Source organism: Neopsephotus bourkii, unplaced genomic scaffold, assembly GCF_033783945.1.
Source record: "Neopsephotus bourkii isolate Nb327-2 ecotype Australia unplaced genomic scaffold, CSIRO-AGI_Nbou_v1 NB_379, whole genome shotgun sequence".
Taxonomy (NCBI): Eukaryota; Metazoa; Chordata; class Aves; order Psittaciformes; family Psittacidae; genus Neopsephotus; species Neopsephotus bourkii.
In genome coordinates this window covers 2,003,057-2,024,894 of record NW_026900884.1, presented here as the reverse complement: position 1 = coordinate 2,024,894, position 21,838 = coordinate 2,003,057, and positions in this window count along the sequence as shown.

Here is a 21,838-nt window from a genome sequence, read left to right as displayed (position 1 = left end):
AATTTATTCTTTATTGCTCTTCTCTAATAAAGATAAAGATCTGAAGCCTTTTTGAAGCAATATATTCCATCCAAGTTTTCCTAAATTTTGAGTGCCGGGAATATCAGCTCACTATTTCCTCCATTTTCCTCAATGACTCCAGCAATGTCTAGAGTTGGTAAATATTAATGCCATGTGCAATTTCTGGTTCCACAGGTTAAAAGCTTTGAAAATGGCCAAAGTTATCTTTCATGTTATTTGTAATATTATTATGTCTATTTTTAGCCAGACACTTTTACCTTGGGTTAGTTTTTTTTCCTCACATAATTAGAAGCAGTAACTATAATGGTGAGAACTTTTAAAGGTCACTACTAAACACAACTGCACCTAAAAGAAAGTTGTAACTCTTGTGTTATGGAAAATTTCAAAAGAACACCTAGTAAACTATAATAGGAGACATTCTCCTTCACTGTTTCATAGAATCATAGAATAGTTAGGGTCGGAAAGGACCTTAAGATCAGAAAGTTCCAACCCCCCTGCCATGGGCAGGGACAACTCGCTCTACACCATATTACCCAAGGCCTCATCCAACCTGGCCTTGAACACTGCTAGGGATGCAGCATTCACAACCACCCTGGGCAACCTTTTCTAGTGCCTCACCACCCTAACAGGAAAGAATTTCCTCCTTATATCCAATCTAAACGCCCCCTGTTTAAGTTTTAACCCATTACCCCTTGTGCTACCACTACAGTCCCTAATGAAGAGTCCATCCCCAGCATTGCTATATGCCCCCTTCAGATACTGGAACGCTGCTATGAGGTCTCCATGCAGCCTTCTCTTCTCCAGGCTGAACAGCCAGAACTTTCTCAGCCGATCTTCGTATGGGAGATGCTCCAGTCCCCTGATCATTCTCGTGGCCCTTTTATTTAAAAAGTGACTGACTAAACAGTTCACAGAGCTACTAGCACCTTCTCTCTCAAATTTTTTAAGTGGGAAGTTGAATGCGGAAAATGTTACATGAACCTTAAGTATGGCCAAAACCATGATTCTCCATGCATGTATAATGTGGGTTTGTTTGTGGGGTTTTTCTCTATTGAAGAAAGGAGAATCATTTTATGCCATTTCTACTTTTTTAATAAAGTGCATCGCACAACACATGTTATGCAGGTGGCAAACAACAGGGTACTCCCCTTAACGGAGAATTTCATTGAAAGACTATGGATAGTTCAGAAAGCAGGATGCTGTCTATATGAAAAAGTTACACATAGACTACTAAGTAATAATAGTAATCACTGTTAAAATATGGAAGAGGGCTGCTATGAATGGAGAAATACACTTCTCTATTTGTCAGCTGGGGATAAAAAGCTTTGAAAGAGTTAATCTTTAAGCAGCTTGTTGAGTTCACAAACACTGTTAATGGTTTAGTAGTTTACTCAACATTTCTCTCCATGGTCAATGTACAAGACCTACGTTTCTTCTTTTCTGTGCTTAAGCATGTTTAATTATTCCAATAAAAAGCCCAGAATACAGTTATGAACACTTCTGCTTCCCCATCTTATCTGACTATATTAAGAGGAGTTCTTAACACACATATTGCAGTTAAATACCTGAAGTTAGACAGTGCGAATACTCATTTTAGAATTTGTAAAGTATATTTGAAGCAAAGGTAGAAAATATGCACACTATATTTCCTATTCATTCTTGTCCCTCTGTTCAAAAAACTTTCATTTATGGAGCAAAAGCATCATATGTAAGTGAGCTACAACACATTATAAACATTCAAAGTAAGTATCCAAACAGTGTCTGAAAGCTGTTCAACCCTACTGCTATTATTTGCTGAATAAGTACTGAACCAGACCACAGCTGATCACATAAATTATGATAAAAAGAATACTCAATAGAGAAAAATGATTACAAAATTTATTATATTCATAAATAAATTTTATATGCCTCAGTTACTCTGACTGGGCAATCGGTATCTGAAGACAGTCAAAGTGAATCAGGAAATAAAACTATTTTCAGCAGGATTGTGGATTGTTCAATTAAGCATAAAGTGTGAAATAAACGGCAGATGAGAATTTTTTTTTTTAAGGCATAGGAAAATAATTAAGTAAAATGCAAAGTAAATGCAAATTTTGCAGTACAAGGTAAAAAAAAATTAAAAAATTCCCCAAATAGCATGAAGTTAGCATCCTGCAGTTCTTAAATGTCTTTAAAAAGCGCACTGAATGTAATAAAGCTAGAAAGAGGAAAAAAAATATTAACATGCTATATATCAGGGATACCTGTATTAAAACACACTACCCATTGAGAATGTTGAAATTACAAATTCTTAAAAGCTACCTAAAAAAAACAACCAAACAACCATTCAGCAGCAACAGTACAAATCTGGTGAGTACTCAAATTCAAAGCACAAAAGGAACCTTAGAAATACATTCAGACACTGTACTTGACGAAACCTAGTCTACATGCACAGTTTGGCTGGCATCAGTGAACCATGCAACAGCATTTTGAGGAAGAAAAAGCAGCATTAAAAATGCCTACAATAAAGGACAAACCCTCTATGAAATAATAAAGCAAAAGTAATTTCTCAGTTATATAAAGTATTTGGAAAAATGTCATTCTTTGGCTATGATGATGAAGAGGTTCTTGGTAGGTAGGAGGGAAAAGTGAGAAATGAAACAAGGATGTTCAGTAGGAATTGAAAACTTTTCCATGAATTTTTATACAGCAACAACTCTGCATTTTTCAGAAGATCCTTCTGAGTATAGAGGTACCTGAACCCTTTGCCTGAACCCTTTGGGTATTTCATTTATCTTCTGAAAAGGGGAATATTCTTCACATTCAACAAGCGCGTAATAACTTAATGATGATGTAAACTGGCAGTAAATAGTCAAAAATTATTTTAATAACCATGCTGAAAAAAGGAGTAAACCAGCTAGGAATACAAAATCTAGAAACAACTTAATTGGGAAATTTGGTAAAGTGAATATTACTTTTATGCACATAAGACTCCTGCACTATCATAAAAAATGATTTTCAACCAAGCAGTCTGTCTCCAGGCCAAATAAAGGGAAGACAGAAGTCCCCGCTAAAGAAGGAAGGCACTACTGAAAAAAGAAACCATACACCACAAAACCTACTTTGACATTGTGGTGGAACAGGAAAGAAAATACTTGGTAACCTCAGATATAACTAATGCAACCATGAATAAAACAATTGGAAGGATGGTTACAGAGTGCTCTGCCAGGCTACAAATCTCTAAAGTATTCAAACAACTACCTTTAAATAAATAAACAGTGAAAGCTTATGGAGTTCACATCACTTTGCACAGCCATTGTTTCTGTTAGCAAAATGCAGTAAATCATCATCAGCATTCAAGCCTTCCCTTGACAAGCCTGAGAGGTGTTTCTAAATAAAGAAAAAAAAAAAGCTAGAAATTTGGCATGGTATAGGGGAATTACTCTGATCCTTTGGGATCTCAAGCAGACCCCTAGAAGTTTAGAATTTGCTGCACCAGAAGGAACAAGTTGCATAATACATCAGGTAAATGAAGTGCTTTTAAAGATCTTTTTTATTATTTTAAATGTGCACTAGCTTCCCTCCCCCCCAAATCATCTTTTCATTTATAGATTACTTCCCATATGGATTAATGTAGGCATATCTAAGATGATTTTTCTTATTTGTTTCTCTGAATTCCTTAAAAGTAGCCCAATGCTTCACAGGAGTTTGTGGACAGTAACCTGGATATCCTTGTTATATCTAGTAATTATACATACAGCACTTACTTCAGCTCAGTGAAAACTTCTTGGACTTAGGCAAGGCTTTCCAACACATATAGTTATTGCCAAAGAAACTAGCAGGTACAACATTGTGAACATAGGCTCATGTTCCCCCAAAATATCGCATTATCAGTGCACAAATTAAGAAATGTATGCACTTATAAATTCATTAACTATATCTTTAAATACTTTTTTTTTTTTTTTTTTGCTTACAAATATACTACTGAAAAGCCGATTTAAAGGGACTGTGAGCAAAAATAACCTCACAGGGATTCAGGTTCTCTCTTCAGGTGCTGGCTCTGAACTGGAAACCAAGAATGTCACGCTTTGCAGCAATGTATAGCACAAAAACACAAGAGAGAGGTATTATATTCTCCACCTTGTAGACAACAAGGGTCTTGGAGCTATAGTTCAGGCTTTCAGAAATAATACAAGATTTTATTGTAAAAAGAAGGTAAACTGTACATTATTTTAAAAGATATAAAAGAATAGTTTCAGAATATACTTCATACTTTGCCAGTTAAGAAATGCACCATTGGAATTCTTAATAATAGTGGTTTTATTTAGTATGTTTTTATTGTGGTTTTGGTAATACTCATGACTAATTTATAGTTACTTCAGAGTGAATAATTATAGTTAGAATAACAATATCCTGGAATTATTTTTAACAGATGGTAGAAGACATGCAAATGGCGATTATACTCAAAATGCTTTTTGGTAGGTATTATCTAGGACTAATTTTTAAGTAACTAAATATGTCTTAGCTCCTAACTGGGTAATGTAAAACACTGTAAGGAAAGAATCACCAGGGAAGTCCTCCTTGTGACCTACCTTTTGTCCCATTCTCTTACTGCTATTATATTTCAGACTACTAAGTGAAATGCTGCTTTATTAAAAGCAACTATGAAGAGGCCAAAATAAAGGAAGGTTATTAGCTGCTCCAACAACTTACTACAGCTCCTTCTGAAAGGTACATGCTGCATTATCCACCTTCATTTTAGGTTAGCATTTACTGCTATTTAGGCCTTAAATGCAGTTCCACAAAACACAAATTATTATTTAGTCATTTTTAGTTTTTCTTGGCACTGGTAGAGAAAATGATAGGTTTCATTACATAATTAAAATTGTTACCTGTACAGTTCTCTAGAAGTTACTGCAGGAAAAGCTGGTGCTTTCATTTGCCTACTTTTCAGAAAAAGGAGGGAAATGCTTTAGGGAACAAGACAAAACTCCTAGTTTGTTTTGGTTTTTTTTTTTTGTGAAATTCATGTACACTTAGCTACAAAATTTCTCTCTTGCTTTTTTCTAAATGAATGCTAAGCAGCATAGTGGGAAACATAAATTGGGTTAACTAAACAACATGATGGCAAGAAGGCAATTTATAGATCTGTACAAATGTACCAAAATCTTTTTGCTTCAGCTGGAGAGAACTTGCAAAGATTACAGCTGAGTAATAGAATAAATTTCACAAGATAGGAAGTGTGTTTGTTTCTGAAAATCATAGGATTGTCAGGTCAGTGTGAACTTGCAGCCCAGAAAGCCAACTATATCCTGGGCTGCATCAAAAGGATCGTGACCAGCAGGTCAAAGGAGGTGATCCTGCCCCTCTACTCTGCTCTCGTGAGACATCACTTGGAGTATTGTGTGCAGTTCTGGTGTTCTCAACATAAAAAGGACACGGAACTGCTGGAACAAGTCCAGAAAAGTGCCACGAGGATGATCAGGGGACTGGAGCACCTCCTGTATGAAGATCGGCTGAGAAAGTTGGGGCTGCTCAGCCTGGAGAAGAGAAGGCTGTGTGGAGACCTCATAGCAGCCTTCCAGTATCTGAAGGGGGCCTATAGGCATGGTGGGGAGGGACTCTTCATTAGGGACTGTAGAGATAGGACAAGGGGTAGTGGGTTAAAACTTAAACAGGGGAAGTTTAGATTGGATACAAGGAAGAAGTTCTTTACTGTAAAGGTAGTGAGGCATTGGAATCGGTTGCCCAAGGAATCTGTGAGTGCTCCATCCCTGGCAGTGTTCAAGGCCAGGTTGGACAGAGCCTTGGGAGATATAGTTTAGTGTGAAGTGTCCCTGCCCATGGCAGGGGGGGTTGGAACTACATTATTTTAAGATCCTTTGCAACCCTAACTATTCTATGATTTGTGTATTTGCTCTGTTCTCATAAATTTTAGGACACGAAGTAAGATATGGGTGCCTAAATATTTTGTAGGACCTGGGCATCAGCAAAGTTATATTTGGAGCAGTGAAACGAAGTAACTCACTAGCACTTGGTAGTACAGTTCCCTTCGTTAATGATAGATTTCTTCTTGATCTACTTTTCCTTTAAGTTTTGCTTTGGGTGAAAGAGATTATGGTGCAACAAAGTAAGCACATACTTTAATATCTTCTGCGTATGATTGATTAAATCAGCTCAGAAGTAAATACTTGAAATCAACCACATGAGCTAAGAGGTTACTTACAGTAACAACTACAAAAGAACAAATGTTTTGAGTGGCTTATGGATTTTGAGGACAGGATGCAAGTTATTCCAAGGACTTACTTTAGTGTTGCTCTCATCTACTGTAATTTTACGAGAAGATTAAGGAGCACTGCTATATATGGAAAGCACCAAATAAGCATCTGACAAGTCACATCAGACTAATACTTGTATGCAAATAGATGTAATGACTGTCTATCTACAACCTGAATTTCAAGGGTCACCAGTTTCCAAGAGTTTACTAGGCCAACCTGGCTCCTCCATTTCCACGATATTTTCCATCCTTAATTTCCAACATTTTGCCTGCATTGGAACTGCCATTTTAAGAAAACTTACTTTTCCTATACAACCCAGGTGCTCTGATATAGATTTCTCCCAGATCAAGAACAGATCATCAGTTTCCCCACGTCGTTTCCATAATACCTGTCAAATGCTCAACCACTTAGGTCTCTGTATCTGTCACCTAGTGCAAGAGACAGATGGTATGAAAATGAAAGCACAGCAGAGGGTAAACAGACATATTAACACCAAGGACAAGCCATGGGATAGCAAAGAATGTAGTTGAATTTTAACATTTATTCCACTATGATGATCTAATTTCTAGTCTTTAGTTAACCTTCTTTTTGAGAGCTATGAATGAGATACACCACTACCTTGACAAGAAATCGATGTCCCGTCTGGTCCTTGCTCCACCCCAGCAGAAAACCCACTCTCAATGCTACTGCAATTTTCTTTGGCAGAAGGTAAATTACACAAGGCAAATTTATCCATAAAAACATACTTTCTATAAAAGTCTTCACCTTTTGTGCCCTCTCCCCACCCAAAAAGCTTATGCTTATTTTTGCACGTGTTACACTGCCCTTTTCTTGAAGGGCAGGAACTTGCTGCTGGCAACACCACTTTGGTCATAATCTCAGAAAAACAAATTTTCAATCAGGAATTAAAGGAAAAGGGGCTCTCTAAATATAAGGGGGTTTCACCCACATAACATTTTTTGTCCATTAACACTAGATTGTCAGTTGTATTTTCTCAGCTTTTCCTTAGCTGTATCTCATTGACACATTTCCATTTAGCTGTATAACAGGTATGCACATAGTTTAAATGAATTACTAGACTCCCTTTATAGTGAGTGTAGGACATCAGCACCTCTAGGTTAATTTCAACTGTAATCAGGTATCTCTAAATAGGTTAAATTACTTTTTGGGTTGCCTACCTTGGTCTCCAAGTATTCTTGGAGATATTCTTATTAAGTATGCGACACACAGAAAGCTACAGTTAGGCAAGATCAGTTTGACTCCATCTCTATGAAACAGTCATTCACACAGAATTTTTGGTGCTGTCATTAAGTTAACATTAAGTTAAACATTTATTTTGGTATCTCAATATGCATGGTAAGTTCTCCCTCATATGGCACTTCAGACACTATTATCATAGGCTCAATTAATAGTGACAACACAGAGGTATGAATTCCTGTGAAATACAATTTTTTCCCCTCAGCATTCACAGTCTATGATCTTTCACTGTCACGCTCTTTGTGATTTCAAGAAAGTACTGCAAGAAATATAATAACTACGAATTAAAACAATGGTTCAACAGAGAACTTTTTGGTGATCAAGCTACAGCGTACACACAAAAATCCGAGGGTAAGCAAGACGGCATCTGAGTTAACATAAAGCAGATCTTGATTTAAAAATGCCAATCATTCTTAGAGCAATGAATGCAGGACATTTGTGGGTACATGAGAAAAATACATCTACGTGTAAAGACTGAAGAGAAAGGTATTACAAGCAGATACTTTTAAAAGCAGGTATGGTAATAAAAAAATTGTATCAAATTGCTGTAGGGTTTAAAGTAAAAAACCAGAACTTTCAGCACTTAAGCTGCAATGAATTTTCTGAGCAACACTGATGGGCTGATGATTATTTTATATTTTCATAGTAAGGAAAATTATGTCATGTGGATAATCATAGTGAGATTTTACAAAATTAGTAGGTCTGAGAAAGAACTCCAGACATTTGAAGTGGGAATAAAAATTTATAATTCATACACATATTTTTTTAATTACCTGTATTGCTGTCAGCTTGCAGAATGAATGGATTGAAAAATAAAAGATAATCTAAGAGAAAAAAAATATGCCTGTTTAAGAGTATCTAAAATTATTATTAGACAGTTAAATTGTGACATTTAATCTAACTGAACAAACTAGCTTAATGCATATTTCTGGTTAAAATACTTTAATCACTAGAGTAAGATATTTTTCTTTAGAGAAAAAAAAATAATCACATTTCATGGCTGTGACTATACAGTTGTCAAGAATAGACATTATATGGTATTTCATAAGTAAAATGCGGTATTTTAAGCTGCTTAAAATGTTCAGAACCAATTCTTTTGTTCCCTGCTATTTTTGACACAGGTAGCAAAAGCACCAGTACCAGATAAGAGAGGAAAGGAAGAAATGTAGAGTGAACAGGGATTATGAAAAGGCTAAGTAATGACCATGCTCCTCTTCCCCCCACCCACAGGACTACTATTACTATTTCAATAACCTGATTACACTCCTGAGGAATATGGGAAATTGCCTTTATAATATTCTATAGCAAATGCAGTTCAACACTTATTGCCATAAGCTTGCAGACCAAATTCAGAAGGTCAGTGATCAGTAGGAATTTACAGTACAGCTGTTGCTAGTATTCTTAGAATTCAAAGTGTTAGCCATCATGTGAATAGGTAGAGGTAGAGGTTTCAGCTAACTTCTGGTGGCAAGAGTTAATTCAAAAATACACAAAACTCAACAGAAGTTCTAAAAAAACCAAAACCAAAAACAACAACAAAAAAAGAACAATGGTGGAGATACACAACATGAATAAAGCCACTATCTAAAACAAACTGGCAGTAGTTCTTTGGAATTTTGGAGAGTTGGAAGAAGGTGTAGATTTATGGAAGTGCTGAGACATGGCTAAGAGGAAAGCATTTAGAGCAAAATACAAAATACAACAAAATCCAACCTTCCTTTAAAAAATCATAATAATTAAAAAAGATAAGTTCTGTATTCTTTAAAAGGATGCAAGGAGCTTCAAAGAACTCATTTACAACAGTGGGAAGCAAACCCATTTGTCATGGTCCAACCAGCCACTGTATCATGGCAAGCAACCAAGTCAATTCTTGAAGACAAGTGAGGTAATGCTGCTTGGTTAACACAACACTTGCTTGGAAAATGAGCTATCAACCTAGAGTGCAGCATCCCTGCAAGTCTTTGTGAAAAAAGTTTATCAGGATGCACAAAAGTTGCATAAATACTATTCTACAATTTTAGAAAATTAAAGAAAAAAAAATCTGACTGAATAATAGTTCATAACTACTCAGATTGTTCTTGTGTTCCTGAGTACTATAGATGTAAATTTGTATATACCTCAAACGATAAATTTGTACGCCAAGCAGTAGAAATTCAGTAGCTGGCCTGAACTTTAGTGCACTAACTCCTCAGCAATGTGGAATCCAAACAGGTTTTCATTATATCATACTCTATTTCTGCTTAGAAAGACCAATACCTTAAAGATATTAACAGGTTCAAAGAAGTAGCTTTTTCTCTATTTAAAATGGTAGGTAACACTACTCCAATTTTTACTGTTGCAAATGCATATTTAAATATTTTTAATGAACTTAGAAGCAGTACTTGCATCTCTTTACAGAAGGTAATTACCTGCACAGAGAAGGAAAAATAATTCACTTTTTCATTCCCTGGACCATGCTACAAGAGCTGCAGACAGGATAAGTAGAAGACCAAGGTCACACACAGAGAAATGCAATAAAACACAGCTGCTGAATGAAAACGGACTGCAACTCTCATTACAGCTAAAGTGGAAGTGCCACGCCAGTCCCTAAGATGATGTTCTCTGACCTGCAATAATCGCCTTGAAGGAGATAGAAAAGACTGTTTGCTGGAGGAGCACATGCAGCCAAAGAATCAAATGGCTCCAGGTGCTTTGCAGCTCAGAATTGTGCAGATGGGTCCTTCACCTCCTGTTCCTGAACAGTCAGTCACTTAAAGGGCTTCTGTGTCTACATGCATCACAAGACAATGATCCTAAAAGTTATATTCAGCCTCCTTGAGAGAACAGGATAGACCAGCCTGTAACCTACGTTGAGCAAAAGGCAACCAGCACCAAAACTGTGATTCTAAGACAAATCACAGAATCATAGAATAGTTAGGGTTGGAAAGGACCTTAAGATCATTTAGTTGCATCTCCCACTAAATCATGCCACCCAAGGCTCTGTCCAACCTGGCCTTGAACACTGCCAGGGATGGAGCTTTCACAACTTCCCTGGGCAACCCATTCCAGTGCCTTACCACCCTTACAGGAAAGAATTTCCTCTTTATATCCAATCTAAACTTCCCCTGTTTAAGTTTTAACCCTTTACCCCTTTCCTATCGCTACAGTCCCTAATGAAGAGGCCCTTCCACAGCATCCCTATCGGGCCCCTTCAGATACTGGAAGGCTGCTATGAGGTCTCCACACAGCCTTCTCTTCTCCAGGCTGAACAGTCCCAACTTTCTCAGCCTGTCTTCATATGGGAGGTGCTCCAGTCCCCTGATCATCCTTGTGGCCCTCCTCTGGACTTGTTCCAACAGTTCCATGTCCTTTTTATGTTGAGAACACCAGAATACACAATACTCCAGGTGAGGTCTCATGAGAGCGGAGTAGAGGGGCAGGATCATCTCCTTCGACCTGCTGGTCACACTCCTTTTGATGCAGCCCAGGATACGGTTGGCTTTCTGGGCTGCAAGCATACACTGCTGGCTCATGTTCATTTTCTCATCAACCAGCACCCCCAAGTTCTTCTACACAGGGCTGCTCTGAATCTCTTCTCTGCCCAATCTGTAGCTGTGCCTGGGATTGCTCCGACTCAGGTGTAGGACCTTGCACTTAGCATGGTTAAACTTCATGAGGCTGGCATCAGCGCACCTCACAAGCGTGTGGAGGTCCCTCTGGATGGCAAGAAGCACAAAACTAAATTCACAATAATGATTTAATAGCAATTTCAAATACAGCCATAAAGCTTTACAGCCACCTCTCCACAATCAGCTCATATAGTCTGGCGGATAAGTATTACACAAATACTCAGGTCTTTTTGATACTGTGGTATATTATGGACTGAGTCTTTTGGAAGTACCTTTATCAGATAGGTTTACTTCACTAAGAAATCTGAGGAAATTTACATCTAACTTTCTCTATAGGTCAGGTTCTTCTACTTTAGATCATTCTGTCCCAGTGGGTAGTTTAATAGAGGTTAATAATATCACCTATGTAAACATAGTATTTCAGGTAAGAAATTTCTTCACTCTCGTATGTAACATTTGTTCTTCAAGATGCTGAAGAGAATCCCTTAACATTTCCCACTGTGGTAAAATCCACAAAGAAATAAAAAATGAGGCAGTTTCCTACCCCCCCCCCCCCAAGTTATTTTAACAGCCCCAGCTTGTAGAATCTGCAAGCAATGCCCTGTAAGTGACAGGAAGAATAAAACTATGGAGATAGCAGCCACCACTGCCTTTTCCTATTTTTTTTTGTTTTCAAAGCACTAAAGAGTTTCTCTCAGGAGTTAGCTTCACCATAATACACCTACCAGTTCAAATTCCCTGCTCTATAGGATATAGAGAAGGGAAAAAACACCATCCCATACTAGTTTTCCTGACCCTTTGCTTTCCTCAGAGGTCACTTCTTCTCAAGATATCACTTCACAGTGCTTAAGAACACCTACTCAAATCCAAGAAGCAAGCATGATAAGCCAGGTGGAGATTTAGTCACAGAGAGTTCTCAAATCATTCTCAGCAGATGCTAGGGTCAAAGCAGGTTACTGAAATCATTCAGGCTACACAATAACTACCTTACTGAAAAAATACCAGACAGTACTACAGTCATCAAATTGTATGGTGCTAAATTTATCTATGCAGGGTCAACAGGAATAAAATTAAATAAGAAATGGTGTAGAAAAGATTACATAAAAAGTACTGAAAGCCATGACACATAAGCAGCATTTTTCTTACCAACTCAGAGGACCTGCTAGCTTAGTAGCATACTGAAGAAATAAAGATTAACAGCAAAATAATGGTCTCATCAAAATTAAGGAAATCCCTGTGAAGTGCACAGGAAGAGACTAGATGTTGCTTTATAGAAAAAATGTCTTTACAGTTATGTGTGGTAAAGAATATTATATAGTACAAAACAGTAGATGGAAAGCTGGTTGCTTCATGCAAAACAACCCAGCATACTGAAGAAAACAGAAGGAGTTCACTGTTAGTTATCTTCAGGAACTGTCAGTCCTATATTGCTGTTGAGATCCACAAGACCTTTCATTGATTTCAGTAAGAAAGAATAAGTCTGCTTTAAACAGCACAGATTTCTTCCATGATTTTAAAATACATATACACATGTATACAGACATGTGCACAAAGTATTTGCATTATTTGAGGCTGTTCTCCCTGTAATTATCTGAATAAAGATATTAATTATTGGTAAGCACATCCACCAAAATTATATAAATGCAGGGAAGAATAGTATATTACATGAGCCTGACATTTAAACAAAAAAAAAATCTTCAAAAAATACTTATTTTTCCTGCTAAAAGTATGGCAAAGCTCAATTCTACACACAAAGCGGCAAAGTTCATGAATTATACGTATATAGCTCCAGAGAGGTAGGCATCTATCATGCAGAATAAAACCTAAAATTATTCTCTAATTACACTCTCATGTCTGACTTTCCTGGCTGAATTGGTTACAATGCATCATGTTAATCTGTGATGGGATATAAGAGGGGATAGAGTGCACCACCAGTAAGCGTGCAGATGACACAAAGTTGTGCAGGAGTGCTCATCTGCTTGAGGGTAGGAAGGCCCTACAAAGCCATTTGGACAGGCTGGATCAATAGACCGATGCCAATTTTATAAGGTTCAATAAGGCTAAGTCCTCCACCTAACAAGGCTGGTGAAAGGCCTAGAGAACTGGGCTGCTTGGCCTGCAGAAAAGGAAGCGGAGGTCAGACATCACTCTCTACGACTGCTTGAAAGAAGGTTGTAACAAGGTGGGCATTGGTCTCTTCTCCCAAGTAACAAGCAATAGGACAATAGGAAATAGCCTCAAGTTGTGCCAGGGGTGGCTTAGTTTGGATATTAGGAAAAGTTTATTCATGGGAGGTGCTGTCAACCATTGCAATGAGCTGCCAGGGAAGTGGTGGAGCCACCACCCCTGGAGGTAGTTAAAAGACATGTAGATGTGGCCTTTAGGGGACACGGTTTAGTGGTGGACTTGGCAGTGCTAGGTTAATGGTTGGACTCAATGATCTTAAAAAGTGTTTTCCAACCTGAATTATTCTATATCATAGGTAACAAAATGGTCAAGGAATGCAAAAGCAAAGCCAAGGAAAATATGTTGCTTAGATATAACAGGAAGTAGAATCTGTTTTACAGAAAGAACACTACAGAATAACCATTGCTCTTTCAATGAGCAATCAATATAGAAAACAGAAACTCCAAACTGAGATCTGGTACCCAATTTCTCAGTATATAAACTGTTTCTTTATAGATGACTCTATGTGCTGTATTACTAGGCAGCACACCTAAGCCACTCATATTAACATCATATTATTTCAGTGAGTTTTTCCTCAAACTCTAATAAGACAGATTATTATTTTTTAACCATGTTTCATTTTTATTGCAGAAAAGGAACATACACTGTTTGGAGCTCAGACTGAATAAGTTGATACATTTTTTTCTCACAGAAGTTAAGTTTTTTTACAAATTACCTTCAGGAACACCTTGGACATGAAGTTAAAATAAATGTTGTACAATTAAATACCACGTTAAGTTTAGAACTACCTATGAGAATTAATTACACACAAATCAGTAACTGTAAACTCAGAGCTGGTTCCTCGTTTAAAAAGATATAATTCAATTCATCAAGTATGTGAAACTTACTTGAAGTGTTACAAACTCAATATCCTTTCTAAGTCATTTGATGACATCACACAGATCTTTCTGCCCTTTCTGTTTGTTCTTTATTGTGGTCAATCTCTAATTTTTGTATTATCTTGATTAAAAATTAATCACATTCCAATTAAAATATCTGAAGATAAATACACTGTATTTTTCTTAGTCTTTCTTTCTCAAGTCTAAAAGCGTATTTGGTCCCTCAGACAAGGGGGCAACACAGTTAAACAGGAAAACAATGAACTTGCATCCTTAATTATACAAGGACATTCATTATAAAGGTATGTCACATTAATGAACAGTGTGGTTCACACCACCTGCAAAGAAACATTACCAGCAACAGCAGCCCTGCAGAGCCTCAAAATTTGTCATCACTTTGGAATGTTGGATCAAATTAGCAAAGCTGTGCTCAAAGGATGAGATTCTGTAAGGTTTTTAAACATTTCAGACAGAAATTCGATTAAGATTAATTCAAGCCAAGCAAGCAATTTTAGAGGCATTGGAAGCAATTTTCTTTCACATCATAGCTGTGTGCTGCTGACATGAATGCCTGGAGAAAAATGTGCTAAGTTACCAGAGACAAGATCTTACTATGAAAAGGGAACTATATTATGTCCCTGTAAGTTTAGTTTTCAAAATACTACTACTAAGGTAACAAGTCTTGTAAAGAAACATACAAAATATTCATCGCGCATCATAACTAATTGACTCTAGAGACAGGACATTTCAAACACCACAAGCACATTATCAAGCTGGTTTGTAACATCAACTTTTAAAGGTGAGACTCTTCAAAAGAATTTGCTGGATGAATAAGATTTAATCTAATGCCATTTTAGAAAAATGATAGCAGTGCTCATCAAATTATTAGTGCACTGGTAAAGCATTTTGAATTTAAATCCTTCACCACTTTCATTTATTTTATGATGTTGAAAAGGTTATCCTTCAAAAATTGTCAACCAATCCATATAAAAGATTTAATGTTTTAAGGGTAGATAAGAGGAAAACATGTCATTATACCTTTGAAAGAAGATGAATTCTAACAACTGTAAAATTATCGTTTCTCAGTAGATGGAAAAAGAATACTTCATTTTCAACTCAGCATAGGCAGCCTAAAGCTATGCAATTATTTTTTAAACATAAAAAACTTCAAGGAAAAGAAGGCTGAAATTTTCTTATTTAAATAATCTTAGCAGTGTTTTTCAGCCATTTTCAATTTGTACCCCCATCGCTGTTTGGTTTAGGTTTTTTTTTTGGGGGGGCGGGGTTTGTTTTGGTTTGCTTTTTCCCCCAACAGACAGGCAGAGTCCCATATAGCTAATTTAAAGGTACTGACAAGTTTTTATGTTTTCTTAGTCACTGTTTACAGACCTTTTAAAAGTAGCTGGTTGATGAAAATACAGAATAATTAATAAAACCCCAACCTAACAGTTTGACAGTCATTCCCATATAGATACAAGGCACTGACTCCTTATGCAATAGAAAATTTTGTTTCAAGTGAAGTAAACATGAAAAGAAAAAATATATAGCTCAGAACTGAAACTTAAAGACTGGAATTAGTAACATGTATGAACAAAATTCCAAGGAAATCTTAACACACATACTAGTAGTACAGACATACAAGCTGGTTTATATAAGCATTAGTAAAGCTGTGAAGCTATTTCACCTGTGTACTGAAATCATTCCAATGGTGTTTTTTCCAAGTAGCTAGGCAGTCAGGTAATACATGGTAAGTAAACTCTTTGCGGACAGGGTGAGGCTTACAGATTATTTTGTTCATTTTGCAATGGCTGAGAAATTATAAAGCATTCCTTTACACTCAAGCAACTTACTGTCTTTGCCACAGGCAAAGTTAAAGTGAGAGATACTACTGTGACTGATTATTTCTTCATTCTGGACTACTGATCACATTCAGCTTTCACTGTCTTTGTTCAGAGCTTGTCAAACACTGAGCAGTGGATTCTTTTTGCCCCCCAAATTATACTGCTAGCAATATTTTTAACTCAGCACAACCTCTGCTGCATTACAACACAATTTAAACTGCTCTTATGATTTCTTAAGTCTTGCCCTAAGCTTTAGCCCTCACCACTCTTCACATCAATCCACACAGCCTTTTATTAGAACTAGAAGAAAAAAAGCTCTTCGTGGTACAAGACCTGTAACTGGACAAAGTACCTTTTCAGACTTAAGATTTACAATTATGAAAGCAGTATGCTGGTCACCTCTTTCCAATTTACTCTTTTACTATGTGTGTCAAAAAATAAAAAAATGTTATTTTTGATAATGTGTAATCTCAGTATGAAAGCAGCCCAAGGACAAAGCTTTTCATTAGGAAATGGTTTTAAAAAATATATTGTTCTTCAGCTATTTAGCTTAACTGGCTCATAATGCCAGGGTCAAACAGCTCTTCAGACCTGCGCTGTGATAACTATGCTTCCATGTGAGAACAGAAAGGAATCCTGAAGTTTTGCTTTCACCTATGATGCTGGCTATATATATCCTCCTAAAATACATTAATCTTTTGTGGCTGTCTTCTTTTTCCCTGGGCATGGAATAGTTTACTCTTCAAAATACAGAAAAAGACTAGTCCAAGTTATAAGCTTTAAAATAAGAATAGTTGGGTAGAATTAAACTTTTTCGTAAAATAATGTACTAAATTATTGAATGGGTCCTTCTGGCTTCTATGGCAGCATGATAAGATTTGTAGACAGAATTACACTAAGTGAAAAACAAACAATGACATTTTGGCAGATGCTTTCACGCCAGATTTATAGCATTAAAAAACAAAAACAAAGCTCACACACACCAAAAAAAAAAAAAACAAAACAAACAACCCACAAACAAAAAGAAAAACACAAAAAAACCCAAACAGTTTTGTAATATCAGAAGGGCAAGATCAAGAAGATGAAAGTAACAAACATTAGATGTGAATGTAAGTGAAACAGCAGGATGACATAAGCTATAGATTCTTGTGAAAGACAAGCTACAGTGGCTAAAATGGGCAGCGTTACATACTTGTAATCAACTAATTTATAGGCATAAGGAACACAGAAGCAGGAAGGTTCAGTACCAAGGAAAATTCAGACCTAAAAATAATTTAAATGCATTGATTTATTATTTGTATTCATTTGAATTCTCCTTCATCTTGCTTTAATACTATCTATTTATACTCAGTTTTCCTTCTAATCTATGGAGTTTTTTTACGTTGTTTCAACATCCTTCATCCTTTGTGAGCCATGCAGATGTCACAACAGTGCTTTGTAAGAAAGTCACCCAAAGATACAAAAATAGATCAGCTGCACTGTCTCTACATATTTCCTTTCAGTAAAAGTGTGTCTAAGGCCAGAAGCACACTTATGAATTTAAATGCACTTGCACAATGTGGAAATGAAGGATTCGAAATTAGATGGTCATTTGGCTGGGTAAAGTAAATATCAGTATTTATTTCAATATAAAGTTGCTCCCTAAGGAGCCTATTTTTGCATAAATATCAGACTTGATTTTTTTTTCTTTTTTGTTACATATTCTCTGGTTTCATTTTCCTAAGATCTTCCTATAGACTGAGTGACATGAAAAAGTGGTTAATATATGATTTTGATATGTCTTTGTCTGTCAAAACATCAGAACAACTCCATGCATGGAGTAGCTGAGGCTGCTGAAAGATTGAACCTGAGATGCACTAAGCCGTCTATGAGATAAATGATATGCAATACATAACAGAAGTCTGTTTCTATTTGGTAACATGATGAGAAATCAACATGAATATCACTTTTCTAATCATGCAAAATTGCCAGGTTGATTTTCAAGTCATTATCCCTGTAATCAGATAAAACATTTTCAAAACCAAGTAGTTCCCATTTAAGGCCTCTTGATCATAGCCTGTCTAGACTATTTTAACAATACATTTTGTTTAAATTAAATGTTTGCACCATCTGCACTGTAAATGAAGAGAGGAAAAAAGCGTTTTAGAACACTACCCTTCACAACTCTTAAGTGAATAACTATTTCTCCAAGAACTCCGCTTCACTACAAGCACAGAAAAGCATTCTTCAGAAGTCAATTTACTTACTTATTTGTATTTGAGGCACAGACTCTCCTCATGACTGAGATAAGCAGTTTCTACTTTCATGCAAGGAAAATATGCTCTCCAGCATAAAATGATTTACACAAAGCACACAAGCAGCATCACTTCAAATATCATGAGCTTGAAAATAAAATCTCCCAAATATTTTTGTTCCCAATTTTTTTTTAAATGATGCCACACACCAGTAGATTCTGATCCCAGCTTAGGTGAAATGAATAATGTTTCTTCTTTGGCCTGTGCAAAGTGATAGTTTTTATGTGGAAAATGATAAGAGACAGTAAGAATAATGCTTTGGAAGATCAAGCTGGTTTACAAGAAGAGTGGAAGTTCCCAGACTTGTTTCTATTATCTGTTGTACCAGAATAAGAGGATTTAAAAAAAAAATAAAAAAATCTAGAACAAACCAGTACTCAAGGTGCAGAGAAACTGCCCCCCCCCCAAGCACACTGGCAAGCCAAACCAAAACATTTTTTAAAACACAAGAGATTTTTGAGCTTCACATTTCTGTTCTATGTGGGGTTTTGCAATAAATGTAAAGCCAAGCACTGAAAGCTTTAATACGTCAAAACTAAAAATAAAAAACATAAATGAAACAGGTGTTCTTAAGTATGCATTTGTATTTGCTTAATCTTTTAGCATAATAATAGCTGGATACTGTAATTCCTTATCTTCACTTTTTTTTTCTTAATTTCTTGATTTCTGCTGAACACCGGTGGTGTTGCCGCATATCTGCCAAATTTGCAGATTTCTATAGGCTTTCTTGCTTTAATGCATTTCTATAAACCTTCTTCCTTTTCCTCAATTATATCCACTGATAAAGTGTATACATTTGGATACCAGTTTGTGTTCTATTCTAAAGCTTTGCATTTTTTGCACACCAAATTTCAAATAGACTTATGTGAGTCAGTGTAGTGCTCCCTTCATCGGACCCATCTGCAGAAGACAGGAAAACAACTGTATGACTGAAACCGTCTGCCAAAAAGGCCAAGTATTGTCAGCTTGCCAAATTAATTATTTTTGTGTAACCTTAATGCTCCAACAGAAGGCTGTGGGAAAATCTGAAGCCAGTCTCAAGTGTTAAAACAAGTCACCATCTATTTTGTTTTTTCTCTCCTCGATACAACTTTGACTACAAAAGAAATGTACTATCATTACTATTATCTGGAAAACTGTGTAAATTCCCTCCTTTATATACAAGCAAAACTAACCCCTGAACCACTGGCCTTTTCTACAGCATGACTCCACAACTCCCCAAGATCCCAAACACTAAAGACTCCAACTTTCACCCTCAGTGAATTGGTAGATATCATTTCCATAAGAAGTATTTCCTAGTTCCTTCTGTTAGAATTGTAAATATTTGCTATTCAGTCATTCCTCGTTCCTAAAAAGTTTATGCTTTCCCATAAGGTCAGAAATGGGTTTCAGAACCTCTAGTAATCAAACTTTAACTTATCAAGCTCCGTATGGAGGAAACAATGTGCAAAGGTATAAAACTTCTTTCAGACTAGGTCTTGTACAGGCTACAGCCAGAAAATCAGACAGCCTATTCTAGATCCTAAAGGTTTTGTCCATTCAACTCTCCCAAATCATCTTAAATCAGTTTCTGAAATGAGACTTTATCCAGAAACTAATATCTTTGTCAATACCAACTGGTATAACAGAACTGTTATCAAATTTTCAATAAAAACCATTGTTTTTACAGCTTCTATTTCATGCCTGTAGTTTATCAATGATTAATTTTCCCTTTCCAACCAAGGAAAAATGGCTTAAAGTTCCTGTATGAAAAAAAAAAAAAATCCAACTTTTTTTAAAAAAAGAGTATACATTGCTTCATTTTCATTATCTGTACACATACTTATTCAAATAATACCCACCTATCAAGAAGCTTTAGAGGCAATGGAAACTCCACTCTGTTGCTGATTCTACTGGTAAGGGGAAGAACTACTCACTTATCCTACAAGAAAACGTCATGCCTGCCAATTGAAAGAATCTGCAGCACCTGGAAATGGTAATTAAGACAGCAAGAGTTTCTCATTACAAATTGTTTCCTTCTCATGGTTGATTGGAATTAGTAAAGAAGTAAATACATACAACCATGAAGTCTGGCCCTTTAAAGCAATAAGAAAGCACCCACCAAATTCAATGAAGCTGACACCAGAAGTTGATTACATACTGATGACCAAGAAAGCAGTTAAGTTATACAAGATAAATGTGCACTGCACCATACATACCACTAAAGGCTGAGGTTTTCACCTACCCGATAATTTCAGCTATGCAAAATGAAATCATCAGCAAAAATTTTAGCACCAAAAGCACAGGTTTTTACTTCTGTCTTCCTTCTATCATCAGGTTTCTCACATGCTAACTTTCTAGCTTTTTATTATTTCCTTAGCCCTACGCATTTTTCAAAATATTTTTTTTCTACACTTCATTATACTTCACAGCTTTCAGAATGAGGTTTGCGAAATATTAGTTATTTTCACAGAGCAGTATGCGCAAGTACACCCAGTTTCTAGATTGCAAAAACCTGCATTATTTCCCCACATGTGTGATTTTTAAATATATAAGACTTGTCAAAGCTGACCGATCTCAGATTTGTTTACAAACATCTCTAGAAAACCAAGCAAAGAAGTATAAGCCCAAACAGTAGCATGTGGGAGAAAGAAACAACTGCTCTTTGAGCAGAGGGAAAGAATCTTGGATGAATAATGAAGAAGTAATTTCCTGACAAGGTCACGTTACTTCTTTACTTTTAAAAGGTTTTTAAACAATTTTAAAAATAACTTTTATTTTCAGGATTCTTCAACCAACACCTTTGTACATGAGTTTCTTCGTAATGAAGTCAGAAAGAAACAAAAAAGACAATACAAATACCTCAAAAAAAAAAAGATGTTTCCTTAAATTGGGTCTAAATAAGCTTTAAAACCCTACCATCATTGTGTACCATCACATGCAGTTTCTTTTGTCATTTGTCAAGTGCAATATTGTAGTGATATGCTGCATAAATATTTTACTCCACAAGAATTATGCAATTCTTATTTCTCTGACAGTGGTTGCCAGGTATGTAAGTAAAACTTTCCTGCACTCTTTAGGCTAATTTGAACAACCCAGTAGGCCTTCACCAGCATAGGAATACATGGGTTTTATATATACCCATGATATAATTCCTCTCAAAACAGACAAGCTTAAATTATCACGTCTGTTGTTAGACAGGTTTCTGAAGAAAGCAGACATTTATGCCATTATATAAATATATGCTCTGCTTTTCTCACTGTTCTAGAAAATATGTACTTGAATATCATAGACATTTTGCAGTCAGTACATCACACATGAACTAGATGAATTCCCATAGAAAGGCTTCATTTTTTCTTAATTTCTACTGGGAGTCACAGAGGTGCCTTTTTCTTTGTCTTTCACAAACAATTAACCTTTTGCCATGTATGCAATTGGCTGAGAGCAATCCTAAGTGGCTCAGAAAATAATTTACAGCAGAAACTGTACAAAGTTAATTAGTATTAGTCTAAGAAG